Raw genomic sequence first — 19065 nt, 5'->3', positions numbered from 1 at the left:
TTAGCTCCCATGTATGAGTGAGAATGTGCAATATATGTCTTTCTGTGCATGGCTTATTTCACTTTGCATAATGACCTCCAGTTCCATCTGTGTTGCTGCCAATGACAGGCTGAATAGTATTCTGTTGTGTATATATGCCACATTTTTTTTAATCTATTCATTTGTTGATGAATGCTTAGGTTGTTTTCATATCTTGGCTATTGTGAATAGTGCTGCAATAAAGCTGGGGATGCAGGCATACCTTTGATATACTGATTTCCATTCCTTGATAAATATCCAGCAGTGGGACTGCTGGATCATATGGCCATTCTATTTTTAGTTTTTTTGAGAAACCTACATACATTTTTCTATAATGGCTGTATAATTCAGTGTATGAGAATTCCTTTTTCTCTGTGTCCTCACCAGCATTTGTTATTTTTTAGTCTTTTTGTTAATACCCATTCTAACTGGCAGTGTCAAATTTAACAAGTTCAAACGGGAGTTCTTGATCTCCCCCTACTTTCAAATATGTTCCCCTTACAGTAGTTCCCATTTCAATAAATAGCACCTCTACAGGCCCAGTTACTAAGTTAAGCTACCAATCTCTGCTTCCACTCTTAACTCCTGCCTTCTTCGCATAGTAGCTGACAAATTTATTTTAAAAGGTATCAAATCCTCCACCCCTTCAATGGCTTCCTGTTACATACAATTTAAAAATCCTTACCATGGCCTACTAAGTGCTGCATGATCTGGCCCCTACTTACCTTTATGACCTCAACTTACACTGTTCTCTCCCTTAAGAAGCTTCAGACAAGATAGGCATTTTCCGTTTCCACAAAGAGCAATCTTTTCTCCTCCAATCCAACCCACCTGGTCAAAGAGCTTTCAAGGAGCTTATCCTGCCCCTCTTCCATTTGGCTAACTCTATCTTACTCTGAGAGGTCTTCCTTGACTACCCTTCCTTGGTCCCTAATTTAGTTTTATTTTTGAAACAAGAGTCTCGCCCTGTTGCCCAGGCTGGAGTGCAGTGGCATGATCATCGCTCACTGTTAATCTCGAACTCCTGAGCTCAAGTGATCTTTCCTCCAGCCTCGGCCTCCAAAAGCGCTGGGATCACAGGCATGAACACCTGGCCCTGTTTTTAAATTACAGTTCCTTCAGTGCATTTACTATCATTTTAAACACATTGGTTTAAATGATACTTGATCACTGTCTACCTTCTCCACTAGAGAATTTCAGGAGAACAGGAACCGAATTGCTTTGTTCAGTTTGTGCTCATAATAGTAATGGCACCAGCAGCAACTAACATACAGCATGTATTTTGTGGCAGGCATTATAAGCACCGTACATACAACTAATTTAATATGTGCTTATAGTATATTGCCTGTCAGGTAGCCAATGGTCAGTTTGTTCAGTCAATGAACCCAGCCCCTACGTGCTCACCTACAGGAAGCCTAGCATCCCCGGAAACTGCTCATTATACTGTTAGATAACCAGTGCTCACAGGAATCTTCTTTACACTGTATTGGCCTTAGCGTATCTCCCTGCAGTTTCCACCCACTGGTTCTATTTCTGCCCCTTCTGGGGCCACGCAACACGAGCCTGAATCGTCCTTCCGCAAGCTCGCCTTTGCAGGACCCTGAGACCCACGCGCTCCCTTCTCGTGTCTCTTCCTCCCGCCTCCCGGTACCCCTCCTGCAGATACAGCTTTTCTGCAAGGTGGTCTGGAAGCCCAGCCCCGGCCAGCCAGCTGCTCCCGGCATCCTTCGCCGCCTCGCGCGTCACGTGACAGCGGCGGCCCCGCACGCTCCCCAGGCAACTGTCCGCCCCCGGGCGGGGCCGGCCGCGCGCCGCAATCCTACCGGCTGCTGCGGCTCCAGCGGGGGCGGCGGGCGGCTTCTAGGGCACCGGCGGCCGCGGCCCGGACTTCGCGGTGGGCGAGCCCCCTGTAAGGTAAGCGGCCGGTGTGCAGAGGCTGCGGGCGAACTTGGGCGGCAGGGGGAGGGAACTCGGGGCACTTCCCCAGGCTACCGACCCAGGAGGCGCCGCTCGGTCGTGGCGGAGGCTGAGCGTCTGGGCTTCGGGCTTCAGGGGTCTGGCGGGACCGGGAGGGGTGCCCACGGGCCGCCCGCGGCTCCACGATCTCCCGGCACCTGGAGGCTCTGGCGCGCCGACGGAGAGCTGTGCCTTGGTTTCCTCTCACGTAAAACTACCGGACGCGGAGGTTGTATCTCCGCGGTGCCTCCAGCCCTGAGATTTTGCGAGTAAAATCGAAGAGGAAGAGGCTGCCTCTTGGGATTGGAAGAGCCTTCACCTAGGAACGCAGAGGCAAATAGGGGGCTGGGCACCCACTGTGTATTTTATGCAAATCGCAAGCCTCTGAGAGACGGTTTCTTCATCTTTAAACAAAAAGTGATAATCCCTGTCCTGTCTTGCTCTTAGGACTACAGTGAAGAACAGAGGGGAAAGTCATTTGAGGAAGGAGAACTCTGGAGTCAGTCAGCTCTGGGTTCAGGTCCCAGTTCTGCCACTTTACTGGCTTTGTGACCTTGAGCGATTCCTCATCTGTTAAAAGAAGTTAGTAAACTCATGGGTTGCTGGGAGGATTAATTGTAAAGGGTTTAGCACACCGTGTCTGGCACAAAAGCCTCAGTAGATAATGCTGTTAATAAAAGCATTATTAGTAAGCTAGAGATTGCCCCCATGTGAAGGGTTTTTCAGCAGAATAATCACATTTGTTTCTATGTTTTTAGTCCTAAAAACAGTGCCGTTTTGGTTTGTAAGACCCTTTCCCTTTTTCTCATTCTGGGCCCCCTTTGCCTTCTCTTTTACAATTGGCATATGAACCTGTTGGTCCTACCAAATGAGTCAGACTGGATGGGAACGTCAGTTTACTTAAGCAGTTGGGTATCAGATTCCCTCTGAGGGGAGAGAAAAGTGCCAGGCATGTGTTGCCACCAAAAAAAACCACAGTACAATGATTGACTGTCAGAGCTGGAGGATGCCTGGGAAACCATCTAATCCAACTGTCTTCTTTGCCAATGGAGAGACTGGACCCAGAAAGAAGGAGGAGGACAGGACTTTGATATTGCTCAGAACCCAACAGAGTGTTGGCAATGGGTAGTGGAGAGGATGAACCTTTTACTTCAATTCTAATCTAATTCTGCATTTATTCAACAGCTATTTATGGAACTCCTACTGTGTGCTTATACACCTACTGGATCTGGACATAGACCTGTGAACAAGACACACATGGTCCCTGTCCTCAAAGGGCTTTTTCCATGGCTAGCTATGTTAGTTTGAGGTTATATAATGTGTGTGTGTGTGTGTATCCATTTAAACCCAAGTTGTGAAAGTGAGACATACATGTATATCCATCTCCCTGCCGGTTCTCAGTACATTTTAAAATAACAATAAGCTCCAGCTCCCAGTGAGCTTACCTCATATAGCAGTTGGCCTCCAGGGACAGGAACACACAGAGAGGCCTGAATTGTTTCATGATCCCTCACACCAGTTGCAGAGTCCTTGTTGGAGCATGGTGAGATTTGAGAGACTGGAGAAAAAGCTGCTTTTTTTTTTTTTTAGGGAAAGGATTTCCTTCTGGCCTGGAACACTTGGATTTCTTTGTCTTTCTGGTTGCAGACCTCTTACTGTTTTTAGATTTCTGAAAAGAGCCACCTTCACCATAGTGCCTTCATTTTGGTTGCTGTGGTTATCAGGGGAATTGTGTTTTCATGATCGCACAAGTAGCTGTTACCAGGGGAATTGTGTTTTTATGATCGCACAAGTCTCTGTTAAGCGATAGGTAGTCAAGCAGTCACCAGTTCACCATGAGTTTCCGTTCTCTGGTTTGTTTCCGTTGCGGTGCGGTCACACTGTCCCTTGCTTCCCTCGCTCCTTTTTTCCTTCAATAAATGTGCATTGGTGGCAGTGGAGTGCCAAGAGGAGTGAGAGTGAGTAGAAATAGATAAAAACGTACATAAATTGTGGCCTTAGAGACCTCAGGTTCTTTGGCAGGGATAAAACTGAGGGGAGATTACTGGGGTCTCTGATGATGTAGGTAGGGGGTCAGCAAGAGTTCTCAGAGATGGGAGGGATGGTGTCCTGGGCAATCAGGAAGACATCACCTTGCTTTTCATAAGAAGATGTGAAATAAATTCCTTTTATGTGCTTCAGTCATGAAATAGATGGAACAAGCATTTTGTTCTTTCAGTTTGCCTTAATGAATGAACCTATTCTTGAGTTACCTATCATGGATTTTGTTTGAAATGTCTACTGATTTCTCTCCTTACCCTCTTTCTGTTTAGTGATTATTAGTTTCTTACTTACCTAAAATGTTTGATATTATATACATAAAGGTATGTATACAAAGAGACATTTGATTAAGATTTTGTCTATTTCAGTTTAGATGTTTAACATGTGTCTCATTTCACAAGTTGAGTTTAAATTCAGTCTTGTATTTCCTTATTTTTTCTAAGTAGATCGCCAAGTCCTCTCTAATGCCCTTATTAGTGAGAATTCCAGTGTCTCCCTCTCCAAGCTCTCTGGGGGCTTATACATTCCAAAGGGGTCAGTCTTACCGTCACTCTCCAGAGGAGAGAGAACTGCATTGTCTGAGCAGTCCACACACACTGTCATCCTGACACAGCTATATGGCATCACTACTGAAGAGCTGTCCTACACAGTCCACAGATGTGTGGTCACTGCTGCTCAACGCCCTTATTGGACCAACCCCCTGTCAGCATGACTCCATGCTTGGATTCCAAGGTTGGAGCTTTATTAGTTTGCGCTTGTGTGCTCAGCCATTCTTCCCAAGGCACCTCACTCTGGGCTTTCTGTTGAGCTTTTCACCAGACTGGGTTCCCTTGCTCTCCTGGAGAGTTCTCTTTTAGGGCATTTGGGGTCCTTTCTTGCTAGCAACCTTGGTCATGGTCATCCAGACCACCCAAGAGATTTCTCTGTTTTCAAACCTCTTGTCAGAATTTGCAGGCTTCTCTTCCTAACCCTTACCCAAATCACTTTGGCACATTGGTTCCACATACTCTCCAGGATCCTGCCTACCAAAGATTCTCAGTAATGGCAGCCTTCAACAAGATATCTACCCCAGGACTTTAGGTGCCTACTCAGCTTACTTTTCCATATGTAAAGAGCGGTCCTCAGGTCACCCTGAGCAAAGCACAGATTTGTTCCCAGGAGATGCTGCCTACACCTATAGTCCTAAGAGAAGTAGGCATTCTGGAAAATTTACTTGGCATGTACCCTGTTAGGGATTTTGCAGGCAAAGTTTTAATTAAAAAATAAAGGATTTTAGTTTTCTCAATTTTTCTAAGAAACAGTAATCAGTATATTTATTTCATTTACTTGTTTTAAACTTTTTTGAATATGAAATACAATAAATGTGCATGGCAAAAAACACAAATATGTAGTTTAATAAATAACTATAAGGGAAATACACATGTAATCACCACCATGTCAAGAACCGGAACATTGCCAGTACTCAGTACCTGCTTGCAAATTGTAATTTCCTCCCCCAGAAGAAATCATCTTGACTTTTGTGATAATCATTTTTTTGCTTTTCTTTGTAACTATCCATATATCCCTAAACAATATAGTTTAACTAAGTTTTTTTACTTCATACATAAAGAATCGTGCTGTTTGCATTTTGTATTTTGCTTCTTTTGCTCAACTTGTTGTTTGTGAGATACATCCATGTGGCGACCTCACTTTCATTGCTAACAGTGTTTCCTGATATGACTGTGTCACAATAGACTTATTCATCCTCTGGTTGTTGGATACTTGAGTTGCTTATAGTTTCTGGGTTTTTTTTTTCTTTTTTTTCTTGTTCCTCAGCTGGAAGCTTATAGTTTCTGACTGCCAAGCACATCCTTAGATATTTTCTGTTTTATGTGAACAAGTTTTTTGTTTTTCGTTTTGAGACGGAGTTTCGTTCTTGTTGCCCGGGCTGGAGTGCAATGGCACGATTTCAGCTCACCGCAACCTCCGCCTCCCAGGTTCAAGTGATTCCCCTGCCTCAGCCTCCCAAGTAGCTGGGATTACAGGCATGCACCACCACACCTGGCTAATTTTTACGTGTTTTTAGTAGAGATGAGGTTTCTCCATGTTGGTCAGCCTGGTCTCGAACTCCCGACCTCAGGTGATCCACCTGCCTGTGCCTCCCAAAGTGCTGGGATTACAGGCGTGAGTCACCATGCCCAGCTTATGTGAACATGTTTCTTTAGGTTATATATATTAGAGTAGAATTGCTTTGCTAGATAATGCCAAACAGTTTTTCAAGTGATTGTACCAATTTACTTTCCTACGGGGAGTATATGAGAGTTCCAGTTGCTTCATATCCAGGCAAATAGTTGGTTTTATTGGTTGTAATTTTTTAGCTATTTTCATGTGTGTGTCGTGATATTTCTTGTGGTTTTAACTTGTTCTCCTTCGTTGCTATTGATATTGGGCCCTTTTTTTTTTTTTTTCTGAAACAGGGTCTTGCTTTGTCACCCAGGCTGGAGTGCAGTGGCATGATCATGGCTTACTGCAGTCTCAACCTCCCAGGCTCAAGAGAACTCTCCCACCTCTGCCCCCTGAGCAGCTGGGACAGCCAGATAATCTTTTTTTCTTTTTGAGACAGAGTCCAGCCTTGTCACTCAGGCTGCAGTGCAGTGGCGTGATCTCAGCTCACTGCAACCTCCACCTCCCAGATTCAAGCAATTCTCTGCCTTAGCCTCCCAAGTAGTTGGGATTACAGGCACCCGCCATCATGCCCGGCTAATTTTTGTATTTTTAGTAGAGATGGGGTTTCACCATCTTGGCCAGGCTGGTCTTGAACTCCTGACCTTGTGAACCACCTGCCTTGGCCTCCCAAAGTGCTGGGATTACAGATGTGAGCCACAGCGTGTGGCTGCCAGATAATTTTTAATTTTTTTTTCTATAGAGACTGGGTCTTGCCATGTTTCCTAGGCTAGTCTCAAACTCCTGTACTCAAGGTGTTCTCCCATGTCAGCCTCCCAAAGTGCTGGGATTACAGGTGTGAGCTACCACACCCAGCCCTTTAGCAGTTTTTTATCAGTTAATTGGATTGCCCCTTTTGTGAACTATTCGTGTCTCTTGCCATTTTTAAATTTTTCATAGTGATTTTTCAATAAGGAAATATATAAAGGATACAGTATATATATATTTTTTATCACTAAAGAAAATACATTTCCTTTATATATTTTGGTTAGTGGCCCCTGTCAGTTGTACATTTTAAAAGTATGTTCTTACACTGTGTGGCTTTTTACTTTCTTAAATTATGATATCTTAGATCTCATTCTGTAGAAGCAGGGCATGAAACAGGGATTCTTGTTCAAGTGAGACTGTGAAAGAAGCGCTCAGGAAAAGGAATATGAGGGAAGCAGGATTGAGGGAGGAGAGGCACAGCCTGGTGAGAGGACAGTTGCAGTTCTCTGGAGAAAGGGACATCTGTGAGTGGTTCTCAGCTGACACTTACGTCTGGGTGATGGTGTGCTAGCCAGTAAAAAGGATCTGGGTGGAACCAGTAGTAGTCTCCGAAGTCCACCTCTTGCACCATTCAGATAGGCTTGCTTCTTATGTTAAGTTCACTCTATCCAGGTACAGCTTCTCCAGGGTTCTGGTTAGTCACAATTCCTGGGAAAACTTATAAGAGGAAGATTAGTGGGACAAACTGCAACCCTTGCTGCTGCAGTTGGTTCAGAAATCTAACAAATGCCCATCTCATCCTCTTCCACCATCCATTTTTGTTTCCCTTCCTTTGTCCTTTGAATGTATGATAGAACTTGATGATGCAGCCACTTGGGCTTGGAGGTATGTTTGTTTTCTTTGCAGTCTTATTTTTGACCACAGATTCAAAGTCTTTAATGGTTCTAGGGTGATTTTGTTTTTATAATTTCTTAACTAAGTAATATTTTCCTAGGAATTTATCCCTTCATGTTTATTTATATAAAGTCATTTACAGTGTTATCTTTTGGTGTACAACATCTGTAGAGATATCTATGCCCTCTTTCATTCTGATTTCATTTTAATGCTTTTCTTCTTCTTTTGATTTCAGTAGAGGTTCTTTTCAGAGAACCTGCTTTTACCATCAGTGATAGTCTTCATAATAAATTTGTTTTCTGGCTAGGCACAGTGGCTCACGCCTGTAATCACAGCACTTTGGGAGGACGAGGCGGGCGGATCACCTGAGGTCAGGAGTTCAAAACCAGCCTGACCAACATGGAGAAACCCTGTCTCTACTAAAAATACAAAATTAGCTGGGCATGGTGGTGCATGCCTGTAATCCCAGCTACTTGGGAGGCTGAGGCAGGAGAATCGCTTGAACCTGGGAGGCGGAGATTGCAGTGAGCTGAGATCACACCATTGCACTCCAGCCTGGGCAACAAGAACAAAACTCTGTCTCAAAAAAAAATTTTTTTTAATAAAATAAGAAATAAATTTGTTTTCTGTTTCATAAGTTCTGCTCCGTTATTTATTTTTCTCTTCTTTTTTAAGGTGGGGTTTCACCATGATGGCCAGGCTGGTCTTGAACTCCTGACCTGAGGTGATCCACCCACCTCGGCCTCCCAAAGTGCTGGGATTACAGGCGTGAGCCACCGTGCCCGGCCTATTTTTCTTTTCTATTTTCCTTTCTTTTTCTGATTTCTTGAAATTGATCTTTAGTTTCATTGATTTTTATCCTTTTGATTCTTTCCATTTAAAATTATACTTTTTTTTTTTTTTTTTTTTTTTTCAAAATTCTGTTTCAGCAGTTCAGAAGTTTTGATATGTAGTATCTTTGTCATTTGTTTATTTTTTTTTTTTCTGAGGTGGACTTTTTGCTCTTATTGTCCAGGCTGAGGTACTATGGCACAATCCTTGGCTCACTGCAGCCTCTGCCTCCTGGGTTCAACTGATTCTCCTGCCTCAGCCTCCCAAGTACCTGGGATTGCAGGCATGTACCACTACTCCTGGCTAAATTTTTTGTATTTTAGTAGAGACAGGGTTTCACCATGTTGGCCAGGCTGATCTAGAACTCCTGAGCATCCCAAAGTGCTGGGATTATAGGTGTGTGCCACCATGCCCGGCCTCCTTGTTGTTTATTTCTAAAAATAGTATAATTTCCATTGTCATTCTTTCTTTAACCAATAGGTATTATATTTGAGAAATGTGTTTTGTAATTTCCAAACATACGAACATTTTCTAATTATCCTTTATTAATTGACTGTGGTCAGTGCATTCTGTTTTTTGTTTGTTTGTTTGTTTTCGAGATAGTTTTACTGTCTCCTACATTGGAGTACAGTGGTGCGATCAGAGCTAACTGCACCCTTGAACACCTGGCTTACGCAATCCTCCTGCCTTCCTAAGTAGCTGGGAGGACACACAGTGGTGTGAGCCACTGTGCTCGAAGCTGTATAATTTCAATCCTTTGAAATTATTTGATATTTCAGTTAGAGCTCTGTTTATGGTCAGTTTTTATAAATGTTCCATGTGTGTTTGAAAGTGATGTGCATTCTACAGTTACTGGATTCAATGTCCAATGAAATGCCATTAGATCAAGTTTATTAATCGTTTTCAAATCTTCTTTATCCTTACTGGTTTCTTTTTCTTTTTCTTTTTGTGCCTGTCTTAGCAATTATAGAGAGATGTGTCTAAATATCCAACTATAATTATGAATTTGCCTACTTCTTTTTTTAATTCTTTTGCTTTATATCTGTAAGCCCATATTATCAAGTGCATACAAACATTAAGTTGTTTTATTTTCTTGGTGAATTAATTCACCTTTTATCATTATGAAGCTGCCCTTTTTGTTTCTAATAAATTATCTTTTTTGCTTTACACTTATCTGATAGTGTAGCTATGCCATCTTTTTAAAAATCTGTGAAAAGTAGATGTTTTTCCATTAGTTACATATTTTCTGTAACTGTGTGTTTTAGGTAAGTCTCTTATAAATATCGTATAATTGGGTTTTGGTTTTCTTTAAACCCTGACTTTGTTTTTTAATTAGAACATGTAGTCTATTTTCATGAATGGTACCACTGATGTATTTGGGTTTAGGTCTGCCTTCTTATTTTATGCTTTCACTATGTTTGTCCTGCCAGTTCTCATTTCGTTATAGCTGTCTTCCCTTGTTTGGGGTTATTTTTCATCATTCACCTCTTTTTTTTTTTTCTGGTAATTTGGATGTTTTACACTTTTTCTTAATGGTTGTGCTTGAAATTTCAATTTAACCAAAGTTGATAGATTTCCGTTATAGGTGGTGAATATCCTTACATTTTTTTTTTTTTTTTTTTTTTTTTTAAAGACACTGGATTTCACAGTGTTGGCCAGGCTGGTCTCAAACTCCTGACCTCAGGTGATCCACCTGCCTCGGTCTCCCAAAGTGCCGGGATTACAGACATGAGCCATCATGCCTGGCTCCTTACTCTTTTCTTTTGCACAGACAGTACAGCGACTTTAGACCACTTGAACTGCATTTATCCTTTTTCCACCTTAGGGTAGATGAGATGTAAATACAATCTATCAACTTTGATTGGAGTCTTACTAGCCTATAGAGAGAAAAAGGAAGAGAATAAAGAATTTACTTGAGGCCGGAGGTGGTGGCCCAGCCTGTAATCCCAGCACTTTGTGAGGACTGAGGCAGGAGAACCGCCTGAGGTCAGTAATTTGAGACCAGCCTGGCCAGCCTGGTGAAACCCTGTCTCTACTAAAAATACAAAAATTAGCTGGGAGTGGTGGCAGGCACCTGTAATCCCAGGTAATTGAGAAACTGAGGCAGGAGAATAACTTGAACCCAAGTGGTGGAGGTTGCAGTAAGCAGAGACCACACCATTGCACTCTAGCCTGGGCAACAGAGCAAGATTCCATCTCAGGAAAAAAAAAAAAAGAATTTACTTGAGAAGACTGTGTGTTTGTCAGACTTGTTTGGTTGTCAGTGATCAGCTTAAACTATCTGAACTTGAAAATCTGTTGGTTTTAAAAAGAAAATGTTTCTGTGTCCCTGCCTCTTTTGTCTCTTGCGGTCTCTCCCCTTGGTTGTCTTGAGTTTTGCTTCATTCCTTATATGGACTCTTTTGAGTTGTCCCATTCCTTGCAAGGGGAAGGGGGATTTTTATTGTCTTCTTCGGGTCAAGTTTCCATCCTGTGAGGTAGAGGACTGCAGCAATCCCAGTGGCAGCCTTAACAGGACTAAATACAGTGGGAGTGGGGTTCCCCTGAGGACGCAGAAGAGTGAAGGTGCTGGGCAGACATAGTTAAGGCCTAGTGCAGTGGCTTATGCCTGGAATCCCAGCTCTTTGGGAGGCCAAGGCAGGAAGATCTCTTGAGGCCAGGAATTCAAGGCCAGCTTGGGCAACATAGCAAAGACCCTGTCTCTACAAAAAATTTAAAAATTAGCTGAGGATGGTGGCATACACTTGTAGTACCAGCTATTTGGGAGGCTGAGGTGGGAGGATCACTTGAGCTGCAGAATATGAGGCTGCAGTGAGCTGTGATCACTCCACTGCACTCCTGTCTGGGTGACAGAGCAAGATTCTCTCTCTAAAAAAGAAAAAAGTCTTGCTCTATCTCTACCCCTCTACTGGACCAGAAATAGACTTCAGACCCAAGAACAGTGCCAAGTCCATGAGAATGAGAAAAAAAAGATGAACATTCTCTCAGAAATGTGAATGTGGGGGTTGCAGAAGGACACTTAATTACAGAGATGGAACCTGAAGTGGTAGAAAGAAGCCATGAGCTAGAGCCAGGCTTATGAGGGGTCCTGGCAAGCTGATCTTAGGAGGAAGGAGAAGCAATGAGGTATAAAAAAAGTGTGTATGGACTCCAGGTATGAGGAGAACGGAGCAGCCCATTCAGAGTGGCTAAGACACATGAAGAGTCAAGACGCTCAGACTCCAGCTGCTGAAGGTGTTGGGGCTCCTGTGGATCCAGGCCTTTGCTTCTGGGGTCTGGGAGACCCAGTCCTACTGTGGTACTGTTCCTGAATTTCCATAAGATCCTATCTTCCTTAATAGTGCATGTATTCTCTTAGGATAAACCCTCTCTTATTTGCACTTGCATGTTCAGAGCCTGGGGACAACGTCCACATTAGTGAATTGCTTGCATGCCAATGCTGTTCTAGTCATACTGTTCTGAGTAACAATACTTACTCTCTTGGTCATTGGATGGTGGGAGCTCCAAACCTTGTTGCCTCAGTAACAGTAAAGAATCCTGTACAACTACTGCTTGGCCTGGTAGTGTGTCTCTGTCTTATTGGCTGGGAAAGGGGGTCAGTGAGCTCTACTTCCTCTCTAGTCTCTTTTTTCTTCTTCTTCTTTTTTTTGAGATGGAGTTTCCTTCTTGTTACCCAGGCTGAAGTACAATGTCGCAATCTTGGCTCACCGTAACCTTTGCCTCCTGGGTTCAAGCAATTCTGCCTCAGCCTCCTGAGTAGCTGGGACTACAGGTGTGTGCCACCATGCCCAGCTAATTTTTTTTTTGTATTTTTTTTAGTAGAGACAGGGTTTCACCATGTTGCCCAGTATGGTAACCCACCTCCTGATCCACCCGCCTCGGCCTCCCAAAGTGCTGGGATTATAGGCGTGAGCCACCACACCCAGCCCTCTTTTTTTTTTTTTTTTTTTTTTTTTTGAGATTGAGGCTGGAGTGCTGTGGCATGATCCCTGCTCATGCAACCTCCGACTGCTGGGTTCAAGCGATTCTCCTCCATCAGCCTCCCAAGTAGCTGGGACTACAGGCATGCGCCATCACGCCCAGCTAATTTTTCTATTTTTAGTAGAGACAGGGTTTCGCCATGTTGGTCAGGCTGGTCTCGAACTTCTGAGCTCAAGTGATCTGCCTGCCTTGACTTCCCAAAGTGCTAGGATTACAGGCATAAACCACTGCACCTAACCATCAAGTCCTCTTTTTTCCTTACCTCACAATAGGAAATTTATCAGCTATAATGACTTTTTTTTTCTAGGATATGGAAAGGGCTGATTCAAAGTGTGATGCAGAGAAAAGAAAGGGAAAGGTACTCAGGGAAAGGAAAGAATCTTAGGACAGAAGGAATTCATTCTAATGCATTCTGTTTGCCGTATCAGGTGTGGTGTTAATTGCTTTCCATCCATTCTCTCATTTCATCCCCGGAACAGTTCCCTGCAGTAGCATTCTCTCCATTTTATAGATGAGGAAGCTGAGACAGGATGATCTGACTTCACTGAATGTGTCATTTCATATGTATTGATCACTTGATGTGGAATTGCCTCTAACTGAGAGTGATTAAAGAGAAATGGCTGGGAGGCAGGAGGGAGAAAGGGACCGTGATCAGATAGGTCCCTCTGCCGACCCAGCTGTAACGTCTGAGTTGGTTGAGGTCCACTTCAGCTCTGTATTTATTCCTTGTTGCTGCTGCCCTGCTTCTTGCTGACCCAGGGGTCTGCTGCTGAGTAGAGGTGCCCTTGATTTTTATAGATTCTGGCTTGAGGTCCTATGTCTTTGGCTGGGCTTCTTAACAGAGTACTGCTTTTTCCAACATTGTGTAGTGATATTTTAGTGCATAACAATTGCAGGATCAAATTCATTCTTATTTCATGATCTATGAATTTATATATATATGCGATGGTGAGGCTAGAAGTTCCTGTATCGTCACTTCACAAGTTAAGAATCCTAATACACCAATAAAGGAACTAGAAGGCAGGTGGTGGTAATGGAAAGGCTTTGGACTCAGACCAGTTTAGTAAATCCCAGCTTACTAAGTAAAACCGAATAAATGTTTACTCCTAGGAATTGAGGATAAGAATACTGTGTTTTGGTTGTTGTAAGTGCTTATTAAGATGACATGTAAGGCTGGGCATGGTGGCTCACGCCTGTAATCCCAGCACTTTGGGAGGCTGAGGCAGGAGTCTCTTTGCATAGCAAGAGTTGTCTTTACTCCATTTCCCAACAAGTTCCTCATCTCCATCGGACACCACCTCAGCCTGGACTTCATTGTCCATGTCACAATCAGCTTTTGATTAAAGCCATTCGACAAGTCTCTAAGAAGCTCTAAACTTTCCCACATCTTCTTGTCTTCTGAGCCCTCTAAGTCTCTAGGAAGTTCCAAACTTTCCCACATTTTCTTGTCTTCTTCTGAGCCCTCCAAACTATTCCAACCTCTGCCTGTTACCCAGTTCCAAAGTCATTTTGGGGTATCTCTACAGCAGCACCCCACTCTCTGTGGTACCAATTTACTGTATTAGTCTGTTCTCATGCTGCTATGAAAAAATACCCACAACTAGTAATTTATAAAGAAAAGAGGTTTAATTGACTTACAGTTCCGCATGGCTGCGGAGGCCTCAGAAAACTTAAAATCATGGCAGAAGGGACCTTCTCACAGGGCAGCAGGAGAGAGAATGAGTGCAAGCATGGGAAATGCCAGATGCTTATAAAAGCATCAGATCTCATGAGACTCGCTCACTGTCACAACAACAGCATGGGGGAAACAGCCTTCGTGATACGGTTACCTCTACTTGGTCACACCCCTGATACATGGGGATTATGGGGATTATAATTCTAGATGAGATTTTGGGTGGAAACACAGCCAAACTGTATCAGGCACTAAGCATTTTTCTCCTTGAATTGTGGGGTTTTTTGGTTTGTTTTCTGTTTGTTTTTTGGGTGTTTTTTGGTAGACATATCATTGTTCTGCCAGACTTGAGAGCCAGTCTTTGTCTGATTCCCACTGACTCACAAGGTGCTAACCACTTGGTCTTATACACAGCAAGTGTTGAATACATACTTGGATTCTTATTTACTTCTTTTTTATTCCACAGGGATCTGTGTGGCAGCCGGGAGTCTATAGCTAATGATTTGAGTAGTCTCAGCTATGCTAATATACCAGATAATGATGAGGGTGGTTATTTATTCAGTAAATGATTGTTGAGCATCTGCTATGGGCCAAGCATAGTTCTGGGCATAGTACAAAGCAGTGATACAAAGTTTCTGCCCTTCAGGAGCTTACATTTTACTCGGGGGAGACAGATAATACGTAAAGAAAAACATATAATTCCACAGTGAATTTCCCTCTAGAGGCGCCCAGGCTCTGTCACCTGGTGCTCTGAGTCTGCAGACATGTTTCCCTTTTCCCATGGTTCATCCCTGTGGAGTTACTCAGCATTTCCTCTGTCCCCTTCGCCCCCCTCACAGATCACTCATACAAAAGCATTTGTGAGCGATGGAGGTATTACTAGAGATCTTGGGGGAGGGGCAAAGCAAGGGCTTCACTTTATACTCAACTGTTAATACCAAAAGGTTCCCCTGTTGCCACTTCCTCCCACCACACAGCTCCCAAGTCCAGATCCCTGAGGGATGTTTGTCTTCCTGAGCCCAGCTTGCCTGCCCATCTTGGTGCTCGTTGAACGGCACATAGAGCCCACCCTTCTCAGAGGCAGTGGGAGTACAGACAGCAAATGAACAAAACAGCACCTTCCCTCCAGTGCCTCACAGGTACGGAGTTCTGGACAGTGCTGTGAGCGAGGTCGTTCCCACTTTCTCCTTTATGGTGCTTTTCCATTTCATGCCCTTTAGGTGTTAGAGTGGCTGAGGGCTTGTTCATCAGACTGCTTCTCTCTCTCTGTGATTAGTGATCTCAGCCCATGCTATGGCTTTAAATGTCATTCAGGTCTCTATTCAAATGTCACTTCCTCAGAGATCTTCCTTGACAACCCTGTCACATACCCCTTAACCTGCTTTATTTCTCTTCATAGCATTTATGCTAATATCTTTTCCGTTTATTGTCTGTCTCTGAAGGTAGGTCTCATTGACTGCTTTTCAGTTCTTGGAACAATGCCTGGCACATAGTAAGGAATCAACGAATATTTGTTGAATAAATGATTTTTCTCTCTGGAAATTCTCAAAATCTTCTTGAGGTGTAGCAGGCCAGCCATTGTCAACCTCAGATCAGAGGCAAGGAAATAGGTTCAGAAATGTTCAAGGACGTGCTGAAGTGACAGGGCGAGGCAGCAGCAGAGCCTGCTTCTTGAGAGCCGAGTTTTATGGGACTTGCCTCCTGAGAGGGTGGCCTTTGCCTCTCCCACTGAGGCTGGGGATACCAGGTGTCCCAGAAGCATGTGGATGCTTCTAGTGGGAGGTTTGGAGAGTGCTACACAGAAACTCTTGAGTTCTAACACTCTTGGGAACATAAAAAAATGGGACAAGGTTGGGCATGGTAACTCATGCCTGTAATCCCAGTACTTTGAGAAGCCAAGGTGAGAGGAACACTTGTGGCCAGGAGTTCAAGGCTGCAGTGAGCTGTGCTCATGCCACTGTATTCCAGCCTGGGCAACATCATGGTGTATGTCCATCTGGGCTTGGTCGGAGTCTCTCTGCTTACTCTAATCATGTAAGGATCCAGGTTCTTAGGGTAACTGTCATCTCAAATGTTGCCAGTTGCTGTGCCAGAAAGAAAAGCAAGCTCTGGATGATCTTGCATAGACAATGAAGTGCTGTAGTTGAGAAGTAATGCATACCTCTTCTACTCAAAACCCATTGGCTAGTACTAGTTTTGTGGCCCCATTTGACTTTAGGAGGGATCAGATGTACATTCTCGTCCTGTGCTCAGAAGGAAGGAAAACTGGAAGTAGTTGATGAAGAGCAGTGATTCCCAATACAATGTGCATTCGATTTTTTAATCATCACAGCAAGCCTTTTGGGTGCTATCAATTTATATATGAGGAACCTGAGACCCAGAGAGGTTAAATGACTTGCTCAAAGTTACCTGCAACTTGATCCCAGGGCTTCTGGCTTTGAAATTATTGGTCTTTGCATGATACAGAGAGAGCCCTTCACTGAAAGTGTTGAAGCTAAGGAAGAAGGACTCTGCATCCAAGTGTGGGTCAGGTCCTTTATCACAATCACCAGGGAGCTTGTTAAAAATGCACATAATTGGTTCCACTCCGAAGATTCTGATTCTGGAGGTCTGACATGGAGCTAGGAATAGGCCCCAGGTGATTCTTCAGTGATGATTGAAAAGTCACAATTAAAGAATCACTGCTATGGGAGGTCCTACTAAGTCTGGCTTAAAGATTTTCTTTCTTCTTGATCTCTATAAGCTGCAATAGTGCTTAATTCCTTCTATCTCACATTGTTATTAGCTATGACAGCAAATGTTGCTATCACCTGCTGGTTGATACATTAATTATTCACCCAGAATTTGAGGTGGGGGCATGATGGGGGCTAATCTCTGCTTATTCATTTACTTTAAAACACTGCTATTAAGTGTGTACCTTGTGCTGCATATTGGATGGTATATGGGGTTCTTGCTGTATTTTCTGTAACTGAATTATGATAGCCTAGGGTGTTTCTTATTGATGAGCTGTTATGGTAAACATGGGAAACCCATCTGGGGCAGAAATTGGCAGTGTTGGGTACTGTGGGATGTCACATGGGGCACACAACACGCTGACCGGGTTGAACACTTATATAGTAAAGTAAACTAGGCTCGAGTTGACAGGAAAGCTGAGATGCATTTATGAGGATTGGTGGTTGCAATTTGGGTCTCTCTTATAATCCCGCCTGAGAATTAGAATACTGACCATTAGCAATAGGTCCCAGGAGAACCCTAATGGAAACACCCGCAAAAGACCATATGGAAGCCTCTCACCTGGAGGGTTGTATAGGTTAGCTTCCTTTAGTGTTAGCTGATTCACTCTTGAACGCCTGTTAGAGTTGCCCCTTGTAGAAGGACCGAACATCATGGATAAAGCATCTCAGAAAGTGCACAGTATATGGTGCTCCCTGAAAGAAGAGCATACGATTATACTTAGAGGAGCTCAGAAACCAAAAGCAAACTGTGGGGACGATGAGAACAGAGTCTAACAAGTAGGTCAAAGCTCTTAGTAATGATGAAAGATACTCCTTTCAGATGCAGCAGTTGGTCCTGGTTAAAGTGAGATCACCCACTGGGAGGAAACGTTTGGGTAGTTGATGGTTAGCATACTTTCATATGGCAGGTTATTAAAATGGGGATAATGGTGTTCTGGTGATTTTAAATTGAATAATAATAATTATTATTAAATAATAAGGAAAAAAGAAGTGAAACCAGGACAGCTAGAAAATATTATAATGAGCTCCTCTTTATAGGGCGATAGATAAGATATGTAGAAAGATAAATGTAAACGGTGTGGGGACATGGGATGTAAACTGTTATGTGGGAGGGAGACTATCTGAGCTAGCTAGAAATGAACCGCGTGAAGGATCAGGGCTAGATGAAATATCATATGTGAAGTCATTGAATTCAGAGAACCACGTATAGGTCACCAAAACTTTATGGAAAGACAGCAAAATAACATTTTAAAATTACTTCTCAAGTGAGGCAAGCCAAGAACATAGTTGGAGGAGAGGGCCTAACAGAGGCTGAACTGCATCTACCCCACTCAGAGGGGTCCTGGCAGTGCTCCTTCCTCGTGAGAATGACTTTGTGAGGAGAAAAACAACATTCGAATTAGGAAAAGAATAATTAGAGGCAGAGCTACCCAAGGCCTCTGGGAGGGGTAAAGAGATCTAGGGTAGAGTTTGGAAGGGATGCATAGTGCAAGGATGTGAAGTTGTGAGGGAAAGAGTGAGTTATGTGAGAGTTCAATATGAAAGGGTTCATTTAAGCTTCCAGAGGTACTACTCTCTTGTGATGATGGTCAGATCAATTGTAGGAATCATAAATTGTCGCTTACTGTCATCATTGCCTAAAAGAACCCCATAGCCTGGGAAAAATCAGAATCCCACTCTCATAGTGCCCGGACACATAGAGCCAGTATTGGGATAACCTAGGCACCTCGTAGCTAAGAATGTTCTTGTCTTTTCTGTTGCCCTGAATAGTTGTAATAGAGAACGGAGTCAACACCAGGTATTGAGTCTTCAGAGAGAAAAGTACCTAGTCCCTATCGTAAACAATCCAGTGGAGGATGTGGAAGGCTTAGAAACAATGACCAAGCTAGTAGAAAAAGCATCTCTAATATCCAGATTGTGGTTTTGACATATTCCATTAAAGAATTCAGAACAGGCCAGGCAAGTAATTTCAACACTTTGGGAGGCTGAAGCAGGCAGATCACCTGAAGTCAGGAGTTCAAGACCAGC

The 19065-nt window shown here is 43.4% G+C and overlaps 1 protein-coding gene across 3 annotated transcripts in view; it reads left to right on the top strand.

Moving 5' to 3' along the window:
• Positions 1–1777: 1777 nt before the first annotated feature.
• FBXO10 (F-box protein 10) overlaps positions 1778–19065 on the top strand; it is a 56342-nt gene continuing 39054 nt past the window's right edge. For 2 of the 3 annotated variants that reach the window (XM_032240097.1, XM_032240098.1), the window contains exon 1: positions 1813–1932. The gene's annotated coding sequence lies outside the window, so the exon portion shown is untranslated. Of the gene's footprint in view, positions 1933–19065 lie in introns of all 3 variants that reach the window. The other variant, XM_032240096.1, reaches the window with a different exon arrangement.

This window comes from Sapajus apella, unplaced genomic scaffold, assembly GCF_009761245.1.
Source record: "Sapajus apella isolate SASKATOON/1434 unplaced genomic scaffold, GSC_monkey_1.0 scaffold46, whole genome shotgun sequence".
NCBI lineage: Eukaryota > Metazoa > Chordata > Mammalia > Primates > Cebidae > Sapajus > Sapajus apella.
The sequence above is the reverse complement of the archived record's forward strand: the minus strand, read 5'-3'. Positions and strand labels throughout refer to the sequence as shown.